Below are 11,680 nucleotides of genomic sequence, written 5' to 3'. Positions count from 1 at the left end.
TTTTTCAATCATACCATACAAAACAATGCTTGTTACATCTAACACTTTAAACGGAACCTACTTTTTTCATTCTTATTTAATTTAGTACATTTGATTTAGTTTTACGCTATTACATTTAAATATTTATTTATATATTGGGTTGTCCGGAAAATAATGCAGGATTTTGGTATTAAACAAAAAAAAAGAAACTAGTTACTTTAAAGCAATGTTCTTTAATCAAAATAATTTCCCATACTCTCAATACATTTCTCCCAACGTGTTGGTAACTTATTAATTCCGTCTGAGTAGAATTCAGAATTTTTAGAATTGATAAAGTCAATAAATGCATTTTCCAGTTCCGTTTGATTTTTGAATATTATGTGTTGTAAGTAGTGGTCCAGGTGTCTAAAAAAATGGTAGTCAGTAGGCGAGAGGTCCGGAGAGTAGGGTGGGTGAGGCAAAGTTTCATAGCCAAGCTCCAATAATTTTTGTGACGTTACACGTGACACATGTGGTCGAGCGTTGTCATGCAACAAAATGGGCCCTTTCCGATTGACCAAAGAGGGCTTCATTACTGCCAATTTCTGATGCATGGTATTAATTTGGTTACAGTATGATTCAGCATTGATGGTTTCGCCAGGATTTAAGAAGCTGTAGTGTATTAAACCAAATGAAGCCCACCATACCGTAACCATTACCTTTTTTTGATGAGTTGGGGGCTTTGGAGCTTCTCCTTTGTCGAGCCACTGTCCAGAACGTCTAGTGTTATCGTAGAGAATCCACTTTTCGTCACATGTAACAATTCTGGCCAGAAATGGGTCATTTTTGTTTCGACAAAGAAGTGATGCACAAACATCAAAGCGCTGATTTTTTGGCGATCGTTTAATGAGTGTGGAACCCAATTTTCGAGTTTTTTCACTTTTCCAATCGCCTTGAGGTGGTCAGCGACGGTCGTTTTACTGACTTTGAGTTGCTCTGCAAGTTCTCGAACAGTTGTTTTGGGGTTTTCTTCCACCACTGATCGCAGAACATCATCATTAAGAGAGGAAGGCCTTCCACGACCTTCTTCATCTTCAAGGCTGAAATCTCCCTCCCGAAATTTTTTAAACCACCTTTGCACAGTGCACTCATTAACACAACCCTCGCCCCAGACTTGGTTAATGTTTCTAGCCGTTTGGGCTCCGCTTCGGCCGAGTTTAAACTCGTAAAAGAAAATCGTACGAAATTCTCGCTTTGACATTATAAGGATGACTGAATTATTTCCAAGTAGCGGAATGCTACAGAGGTAAACAAACAATATCATTTGGAAGAGGATTAATAAGTGTTGACATTCATACAAATGAGTAATCCTGTAAACGTAAACAGAATATTTTATATAGATTTTTTTTAATGAAAACTTAAAATCCTGCATTATTTTCCGGACAACCCGATATTATTCACTTAGACAGAATTAGGCCAAATTTGTTTCGTTATTCAAGGGAGCCCAAACCTCCAGAATAAAATTAATTATCTTATTCTATCTTCTTCTTCTTTTTCTATATAATAATATATCTAATACCATGATGTTTAGTTTTATGAACTAAAGTTACAAACGAAAATTCAAACCTTTCCTAACATAGGAAAAGGGTTCTCTTTTGAAGGCCTTTTTTATTTTAAAAAGTCACACGTTATAAATACAATATTTACTAATAAATTGTATGGGTTTAGTTATGACAAAAAACCTATGGATTTTATTTTCAAGGAATATTTCTCGTCATAATCAGATTTGTTATTAATTTGTTACAACGTGAGTGGTATTAGGAGAGTACTTTTTTTTAAACTCTTCTGTGCATCTGTGTGTGTATATATTTTAGTTTATTTCTCCCTAATAGCAATTTTATTCAAAAATTAATATAAAACTTGAACTTAATTCCACAAGATTTTACATTATCCAGGCAGCATCTGAATACATTGGGCTTTTGACATTTTTTTGGTTGTTGACGTCTGGGATATTCACAGGACAATTTGTTGTTACCTTTTTTACATTGCTTAATATGTTAAATAAATTATTTTTAAAACTCCACACGTCGAACTGTTACGTTTAAAGCAAAGAACCATTATTTTGAATGAAAAGGCACGCTTTTTTGCAGCGTCCAAAACCAACTGTTTTGCTATGAAATAAATTTTTATTATAGGTCGGCCGGATCAAACTCAATTCATGACGACCTAATATAGTATTCTATCGACATCAAGTTTACTGAGATGGCGGCTTAAGTGGCAGTTGAAGTTCCGTGTGGCTGAGAATTGTGGCCAATAATCCATTAGTGGTAACATACGAATCCTGGCTTACACACTCGGCTAATTCAGCATTATCGACCACCGAAGGGCCGCCTGATCGAGTCTCAAACCACGATGTACCCCTTGGCAGTCCGGTGTAGAAATAACTTCAGCTGACTCCGACCTACTTTTTTCTTCATTTCTCTTCGCAACTTTTAATACTAAATTTCATTCAAAAACAATGATCCAAGGGAAACATCAATTTTAACAGTAGTGTACACAAAGGAAATAAATAAACATAATATTTTATAAAGGATGTAATGTTGTTCTGAAAAGTATGATTATTGATTACAAAGAAATGTTAAACGTTGTCTATACTACGGCTTCAGTGTAATATGAAATGAATCCAATTGGGGCAACTTTTGCTAAGTAATACCCGAAATGAAAGACAAGCCATGGCGTTTTAATGAATTAAAACTTCATTTCTGGTTACTAATTTAAAATGGTTTTGTTGCTTAAATAATAATTTTACCTCTTAACAGGTGTGACACTTAAAAACGTCATAACGTAGTTTCTGTAAATAATAAGTCAAACAACTTCTGTATTGCTAAACTGGTCTGTTAATAATATTTCTGATGTTTTCGTATTTTAAAATCGATTTTTTTTTACTTTTAAGGATAATTTTTCTTGCATATAGTAGAATATAATAATACAAAAAAACGTCTGCAGATTACTGTTGCCTGAGTTAGGTTTGAAAAACTAAACAAATTAGTATTTACAGTCAGATCAATACGACTTGCGATATTTGTTGGACATTAGATAATACAGATTGACGGCTAAACCGCAGACAGAGTTTCATACGGAAATAATTTCAACAAGAGTAAAAATGTATCTCGCTTTTATGGTGGTTTAACTTTCCTAGGAGGATTGACGTAACTTCTCATGATCTCCGGGATAAGAATCGCTTCAGAAGAAAGTTAGATATCAAAGTTCGAGAAAGGGATAGGCTGCCTATCACTTTCTCGATAGGGGGCAAAACATCTTAACGATTGGAGTAAATATTTTTTAATATCCACTCCTTGTTTAAATGTCAGCAATAATTAAAAGAATAAAATTAAACTTTAGAAAAAGGCCAATTAGATTTATCAGGACTGTAAAACTTTAATTTCTAATTTAAAAGTTTAGCAAATATCTGTTTACAATTTTTGAAACCAAAGTTTCGCGTAGAATACAATTAATTAAAATATAATAGACATATTTTTTTTAAAGTGTTTGAAATATCCAAAAGCCGGATCTCCGTATGGCCTAAATGAAAAAACAAATTCAATTGTATCTACTATCTACCAAGTTTTAACCTATTTTAAGGTCATAATCTATATTAATTACATAATATTATGCCTACATTAATTACACCTTATATAAGTGGGAAGTTTATGGGCCGACAAACAGCTGAGGTCATCGCCGGCCCTCTGTGTGTTTTCCTTCTTTTTCTCTTCTTTCACGCGTATTTTGTTTTAAACTGCAGCCATTTGAGCGTCTCGATCTGGTTACTGACTCTCTGATTTCAGATATATACTACGTTGATATTCTAGAATGCTAGTCTCTCGTTTGTACCCAAGGTTGTCAAATACAGAATAGAACCAAAACATACAATACATATATATATTCATCACCACAAACATAGATATCTGGTCACATTCACTCCCCCAAAGTACTTGATATTCCTCGGGGCGGGGTTATAAGCAACCCCTTCCTTTCACGCTAATAAATTACTTCTACTCTCCAGACGTCATACACTCACCCCAGAGTACTTGATATTCCTTGGGACGGGGTTATAAGCAACCCCTTCCTTTCACGCTAATAAATTACTTTTACTCTCCAGACGTCATACACTCACCCCAGAGTACTTGATATTCCTCGGGGCGGGGTTATAAGCAACCCCTTCCTTTCACGCTAATAAATTACTTTTACTCTCCAAACATCATACCCTCACCCAGAGTACTCGATATTCCTCGGGGCGGGGTTATAAGCAACCCCTTCCTTACACGCTAATAAATTACATTCATTACAATAAATTAACACAAACACAACACTCGATAGAAACATAGAGGTCTGGTCACATTCACTCCTCCAGAGTACTCGATATTCCTCGGGGGGTTGAACCCTCACCACTCTCGCTAATAACTTACTTTTACTCTCCAGACGTCATACACTCACCACAGAGTACTCGATATCCCTCGGGGCGGGTTATAAGCAACCCCTTCCTTTCATGCTAATAAATTACATTCATTACAATAAATTAACACAAACACAACACTTGATAGGAACATAGAGGTCTGGTCACATTCACTCCCCCAGAGTACTCGATATTCCTCGGGGCGGGGTTGAACCCTCTCCACTCTCGCTAATAACTTACTTTTCCTCTCCAGACGTCATACACTCACCCCAGAGTACTCGATATTCCTCGGGGCGGGGTTATAAGCAACCCCTTCCTTACACGCTAATAAATTACATTCATTACAATAAATTAACACAAACACAACACTCGATAGGAACATAGAAGTCTGGTCACATTTACTCCCCCAGAGTACTCGACATTTCACGGGGCGGGGTTGAACCTTCTCCACTCTCGCTAATAAATTACTTTTACTCTCCAAACATCATACCCTCACCCAGAGTACTCGATATTCCTCGGGGCGGGGTTAAATCACCCCTTCCTTTCATACTAATAAATTACATTCATTCCAATAAATTAACATGAAGACAAACACAGACACAACACAAACACATAAAACTATACACATTTAAAAATTACACCTTAAGAATACATATTTGTACAGTTAATTCAACAATCGATATAACTATGTACTTCTTACAAAACTATCTTAAACATGTCAACAAATTAACATAATTAAGTTTGTAATATATCATTATCAATTTGTTTTGAAGACAGCAAAGGACTGTAACATTTTAGCAACCTTAAATACAAATATGTTTTCATAATGTGTAATTAATATAGGCACTTTTGATGGCATTAACATAGGGCGAAAGCTTGGCAGATAACAATTGAATTTTTTCATCCAGACCATGTCGAGATCCATATTATTTGGGACATATCTTTGTATATATATGTATTTGACATGTGTTATTTTTGGAACCAATTTAGCGTGAATGAAGGGGATTATACCCAATTACTCCGATGAATATCGAATATGTTGCGTTAGTGTGGATATAATTTAGTAGTAAATGGAAGGGCTTCTTCTCTAATCACCTCAGGAGTATGAAATACTCTGGGAGCACTGTGAATGAATTATGGTTTTGTGAATGTAATTTAGTAGCGAAAAAGGAAAGGCTATCTCCAATTACCCTGAGAAATATTGAGTATTCTGAGGTTATGCTAAAAAAGCCTGGTATATGAATGTAATATATTAGCGCGAATGAAAAGTTTACCCACAATCACCCCGAGGAATGTCGAGTATTCTGGTGTAGTGTGAATGAAGTATGTTAAGTGCAATATCGAGTATCGAATGCCCTTCGTTAGCGTAAACGAACTGTGAGTGAGAGTAATTTATTAGCTCGAATGGAAGAGATATCCCCAATTACTCAAGGAATATCAAATACTCTGGGGCAGTTGGGCATGTTTTTTATCTTGTTCTTCTTGTTATATATATTTCTGTTATTTTATCCACAATTAAAGAGGCCCTGACGTGCAGAGAGTCTAACAATAGGATTAAAACATAAAGAGTCAATTACCGTCCTAATTGGTCTGATCATAACTTGAGAAACGGGGAAATAAATTGGCAGGATTAAGACGCGAAAAAAAGAGGAAAAGAAATCAGGGCTGGAGATGACCATGAAGTTTGCTATGTTATTATTATAATACTATAACAAAATTTTTTTATTTACAATTGCCAATCAATCCAAATAAATAAATTATTTTGAAAACATACATATAATCACATTTTATTATTGGGGAATTAATGAAATAAGCGCATAACGTTTCCTTTGTTTTAAAGCAAATCCTATTATCTTGAAAACGGAACTAACGGAGTGCGAAGAAAAGCAAACAATGGGATATATGCCACGTTTGGTATAAAACAGTGAGGATGTGGGCAAATAATATTAATCCTAATCAGTAAAAGTTAAAAATCAGTTGTTATTTTTAAAAATTACCAGCCAACCCATGCAAATTAGGCCCTTGTCGAACGGTAAATAGACGTATTGGGTGATGGACGATTTATTTAATTCGGAGAACCTGTCAGGGCCGAAGTTATTTGGTTTTGGAAAAAGGTCGGGTCGTGGTGAAGAGCGTAAACTGGAATATAGATTAGCCTCCCATCCTCCACTTTCAGGCCGGATTCGGTAGTCCAATTTTTTGTGCATTGCCTTGTTATTATAGGCAACGTCAGATATTTTCTCATCGTTTCTGCAGCAGAAAAAAAATGTTGGCGTCACACAGAAAGGACCAGCGATAAGTTAGATTGTTTGTTTCCAGCGCGAGTTAGGAAACCACACACCAACCAAACATGTCCCGAGAAAAACAACTTTTTTTTATCTTCTTATCTTTTAAATTTTTTCCCTGTTCTCGGTCTAAAAAGCTTTCATTTAAATAAAAAGTTAGACATTCCATTAAATCTAAAATACATACGACATGATATGCGCTGGAAATTTGTATAATTGCAGTGCAAATTTATGTTCTTGCTGGCTTCTAATTAATCATTATGCAATCCACTATTCCTCTTTTGAAATGTCTAGGAAAAAGATTTTTACTGTTCTTTCAGTATTTTACTGGTTTTTAATCATCATATTTACCTGTCAGATAAAGACATCTGTGAATAAGCAATTTTACAGGTACAGCCATAAAAAATGTCATCAAAAATTCATAAATAAATTATGTATATAACATAATGATAAGTGGTTGTTAAAATCCTTGTTGTGTTGAATTATTAGTTAAATATTATTTTGTGTTTGTTTTTGAATTTATACAATTGGTATGATAGTGTATTTTTTTTTTTTTGAAAAATTGTTGACTTTTTAATATATTTTATTACCATCTGTTTTAATATTACATGTTATTTTTGTTATTAAGATGATACATATATACCTAAATGTACATAGTTGAGGAGAGCTAATAATAAATGTTATCGTTGTTTATGGTCATTTCAGCTTAAGCCGCCTATTGGGGAGATTAGAGAGTTTACTGTGGAACTTGGTAATTTTTGGGAATTAATTTTGGGATAAATGGGATTTTAAGGTCGTTATGGAGGGTAGTATTGGAGGCATAAAACGGAGCATTTTATAATTGATCTAAAGACTTTAAATTGAAAGGGTTGGAAACATGTGATATTCGACGATTTAACGGTTCTCCATACCGTTCTGATTCCGTGTCAAGCGTGAGCCCAGCGTGTCCAAGGGTAACGAACGCAATCTGATTTTGAAGAATGGTTCTAGTAGATTGTGAAATTTAATTTACTTCGGAGTCGGAGGACATGGACGAACTTGCTATATCTTTGTTTTCCATTGTCTTTACCAATCAGCTATAGATGAGTATCTGTAGTACTTCCGACTGACATGTAGAATCAGGGTCAGAGGATATATGCGTTTGCAAATAATATATTGTTAATCATTCCAGGACTATTCGAATTTGAATTAAATGTTAAGGCCAATGAACTGAGCACTTATGAAATAATGATCGTTCCAAAATCCCTGAGAAATCTGAGATTTGAATGTTTCAACAATTTAAATAAGAATAGTGAACTAATTGGAGCGTGCATGGGAACAAAAACGCGGGTAGTAAAGTATGAGATTTATGAATTGATAGTAATTGGACATGGAATTCACATATCAACAAACCCTTAAAAAGCTTCCCTTCTAATAAATATACTGGCAAAATCTGTTAAGGTCTATTGAGGATTAGGTAGAGGCCTTAAAAAAAGTACGAGAGTGCGATATTGCCAATGTTAAGCAACGCTGCTCCTGTTTGGGATAGTGCAATGACAATAAAAGTTCAAAAACGGGGAGTACCCGATGAAAACGTGCCATAACGATTTTTCAGAGGATATCGTTCTCCTTTCTTGCGTTATGCAAGACCGGTATCCTTCAGCTTGATATTAATCATAAGAAACTGAAAGAACTTGATCAACAGATTACGACTGAAAACAATCACTACTGTAAACAGATGTGAACATACCGGCAGAATATTTGACTCCCCAAGTAGAAGTTGAAAATCAGCTTGAAAAACGAATCTATACCGATGTCGAACAGATAATAAAATAGGATATTGAGCGATAGTAGTGAAAGGAGAAGAATCTGTGCAAATTCTACATTATAAATTGTAAAAATAGTTCACTAATTTCGTGGTCCGCTTGACCAATTACTATATTACAATTAATTAAGGTTTTTAGTTGAGATAAAAAAGTCAATGGCACGAGCGGGATTCGAACCCACGATCTTCGGCTTGATACGCCGCTGCTCTACCGCTTGAGCTATCGTGACCTCGATCCACTCGGACACCAACTTCTCAACTCAACCCCACCTTTTGAGTCTTCCCTCCTTTTTGCCATTTTTCAGTTGATGTCCGAGTGGATCGAGGTCACGATAGCGGACCACGAAATTAGTGAATATAATGATTTAAAATGAAGTATGTATACTTCACTAAGAGAATCCAAACCGATTACACGACATTTGAAAAATGGCAAAAAGGAGGGAAAATTCGATAGGCCACGATAGCTCAAGTGGTACAGCAGCGGCGTATTTAGCCGAAGGTCGTGGGTTCGAATCCCGCTCGTGAGGATGACTTCTTTATCTCAACTAAAAACCTTAATTAATTGTAATATATTAATTAGCCAAGCGGACCACGAAATTAGCGAATTTAATGATTTAAAATGAAGTGTACTTCACCAAAGCTCTCCGTGGCCATTTCATTTGTCGTCGAGAATCCAATCCGATTACATGACATTTGAAAAATGGCAAAAAGAAGGGAAAATTAAAAAGGTTTTATGTAAGGTCTTGGTTGAGATAAAAAAGTCAGTGTCACGAGTTGAGATGGAGACTCGAGAGGATCGAAGTCACAATAACTCAAGTGGTAGAGCAGCGGCGTATATAGCCAAATATCGTGGGTTCGAATTCCGCTCGTGCCATTGACTTTTTTATCTCAACTAAAAATCTTAATTAATTGTAATGTAAAAATAGTGTTCTAATAACTTAACGTTCTAATAAGTTCAATGGATGACCCACGCCGGATTGGAAAGTAAAAAAAGCAGACGAGTTGGCAACAAACACACATAGAGATTGGACAAGAACGATCACGTTTACCAAGACACCAAGAAAATTCATAAAAGAGACAATTATCTGAGCAATGGGGCAGAGAATGAGATTGGCAACAGATGATGGAAGTATAACGAAAGAGCCCCGACTATAAAATCAAGGTTAAAAATTGATTTATGTTTTAGTGGTCAATTGACCAAGTTACTTCTTCAATTAATTATTATTTTTATGTGAGGTCTAGGTTGATATAAAAAAGTCAGTGTCACGAGCGGGATTCGAACCCACGACCTTCGGCTAAATACGCCGCTGCTCTACCACTTGAGTTATCGTGACTTCCAACCTCTCGAGTTTCCATCTCAACTCGTGACACTGACTTTTTTATCTCAACCAAGACCTTACATAAAAAGAATAATTAATAGTTAAAAATTGAGATGATTCATAGATATTAGAAATGGAATCACGTTTCTTTTTTATTGTTGATAGTTCAGACGGTCCACGTAGTGAAAGTGAGAAAGCGTGGAGGTATATTACCTATAATTGTGAGATGTTTGAAAAAGAACGCGAATCATTTATAAGAAGGATTTTACACAGACATTTCGTATCATTTGTAAATTGTTTTGATTTAGCAAAATTATTAATTCTATTATATTTCTATTTATTCCCAAACATCTATAGTTCAAATGGGGAAACAGGTTGTCAAATAAACGACCCAATAGCCGAGTAAGTCATTAGGGGGAGGGGAAAGGATCAGAGGAGGATCAGAGAATAGTCCGGCTATGTTATCGGCAAAGGATGCAATGAAAGTTTTTGGTTTAATTGGGACATTTGAGGTATAAAAGAGAGAGAGAGAGAGAGAGAGAGAGAGAGAGAGAGTATCGGTCAAAGCACACTGTCCTGCGGTACATCTGCGGCCATAGACAGTATTCTGTAGTCGAACAAACCGCTCTGATAGATAAGAACGCAGGATTAAGTAAAGGGTATTTGGGAAAACACGCTTCAACTTGTACAGAAGACCATGGTCGATACTTGTGCCACATCAAAAAGGTTACCATGTAATATAGCTTGCTCTCAAGATCTACAACCAGAATCACTGGGAGAAGGTAAGACTTGATAAGATTGGTATCATTTGTTTAACCAAAATATGTTCAAATACTTTATACGTGATGGGAGTTAAACTAATTGGAAAATGTGATGAGGTTTTTGAACTGGTTTCCCAAGTTTTGGGAAAAGGAAGGCGTTCGGGTAATACGCACTTGTAGAATTATTTCAGAAATGTTATAGCTTTTTGCTGGAGTTAATGGAAAATTTTGGATTTAATTAAGTCAAAATCAGAAGGATTGCGGTTTTGTAAGCCACACAGTATGTATTTGACCTTAGAGGTGGTGGTTGTCGGAGGGAGGGACAAATTATTGTATTGAAAATAAGGTGCAAATCCCAGCAAACAACCGAAAAAGTGTCTGCGTGGCGACTTTAGTATCGTGATTTATCACCGTCATAATACATTCAGAGCTGGACGACACCCAAATTAAAATTTCGTCACAGTGATGCCAGTAGGTTGATGTTGGATGTTATTGTTAATCGATTAGGTAATTAATAAAAATAATATTTTTTAATTATACAAGAAGACTACGTCTTTCCCCACCCTCGTTACAGCTCAGAAGTGGTAAATATTCAATCGTCTTTTCCAGTCACTTTTTTTTTTTGCCTTATGATCTATGCATATTAACCATGGTAACGAATTCTTGTATGTGTGTTCATATTGGAGGGGGGGGGTATCGTGAAAAAAGGGCCAGAGGCGACGGTGGGAATCGAACCCGCAGCGTCTATGAGCCGAGTCTCTCACGCTAACCACTCGGCTACCGCGGTCCCCCAGTCACTCTCTTATGCTTTGAAAAAAATTTACAAAGATACTTTTATCTCGGAACGAACTACATGCTGTATAGTTCTATTTATATAACAATACAACAATAATTAATAATAGTTGTACATGAAAAAATTCTTTGTAACAACATTAAGAAACAAAATTGCCAATGAAAGATTTAATTTAATTATTTGATATTTGTTAAAATATGATTAAAAACTTTATCAAGCCGGCAATTAAAATGTGGGTGAATAAAAAAAATCGAGTAAACAATGATTTCTAAGATTTTTCGAAAAACAGCAAGTCATTCTAGATAAG

General features: G+C 35.5%; 1 long non-coding RNA gene across 1 annotated transcript; it reads right to left on the bottom strand.

Annotated features, from left to right (window-relative positions):
- Nucleotides 1-6,211: 6,211 nt before the first annotated feature.
- Nucleotides 6,212-7,251, bottom strand: LOC106663817. Its single transcript, XR_001340093.2, has 3 exons — nucleotides 7,048-7,251; nucleotides 6,884-6,986; nucleotides 6,212-6,825 (listed from the first exon to the last, which is right to left on the bottom strand). It is a non-coding gene; the product is annotated as an uncharacterized LOC106663817 (long non-coding RNA).
- Between the last annotated feature and the right edge of the window lie 4,429 nt (nucleotides 7,252-11,680).

This window comes from Cimex lectularius, unplaced genomic scaffold (genome assembly GCF_000648675.2).
Source record: "Cimex lectularius strain Harlan isolate CLEC.00 unplaced genomic scaffold, Clec_2.1 scaffold41, whole genome shotgun sequence".
NCBI lineage: Eukaryota > Metazoa > Arthropoda > Insecta > Hemiptera > Cimicidae > Cimex > Cimex lectularius.
The sequence above is the reverse complement of the archived record's forward strand: the minus strand, read 5'-3'. Positions and strand labels throughout refer to the sequence as shown.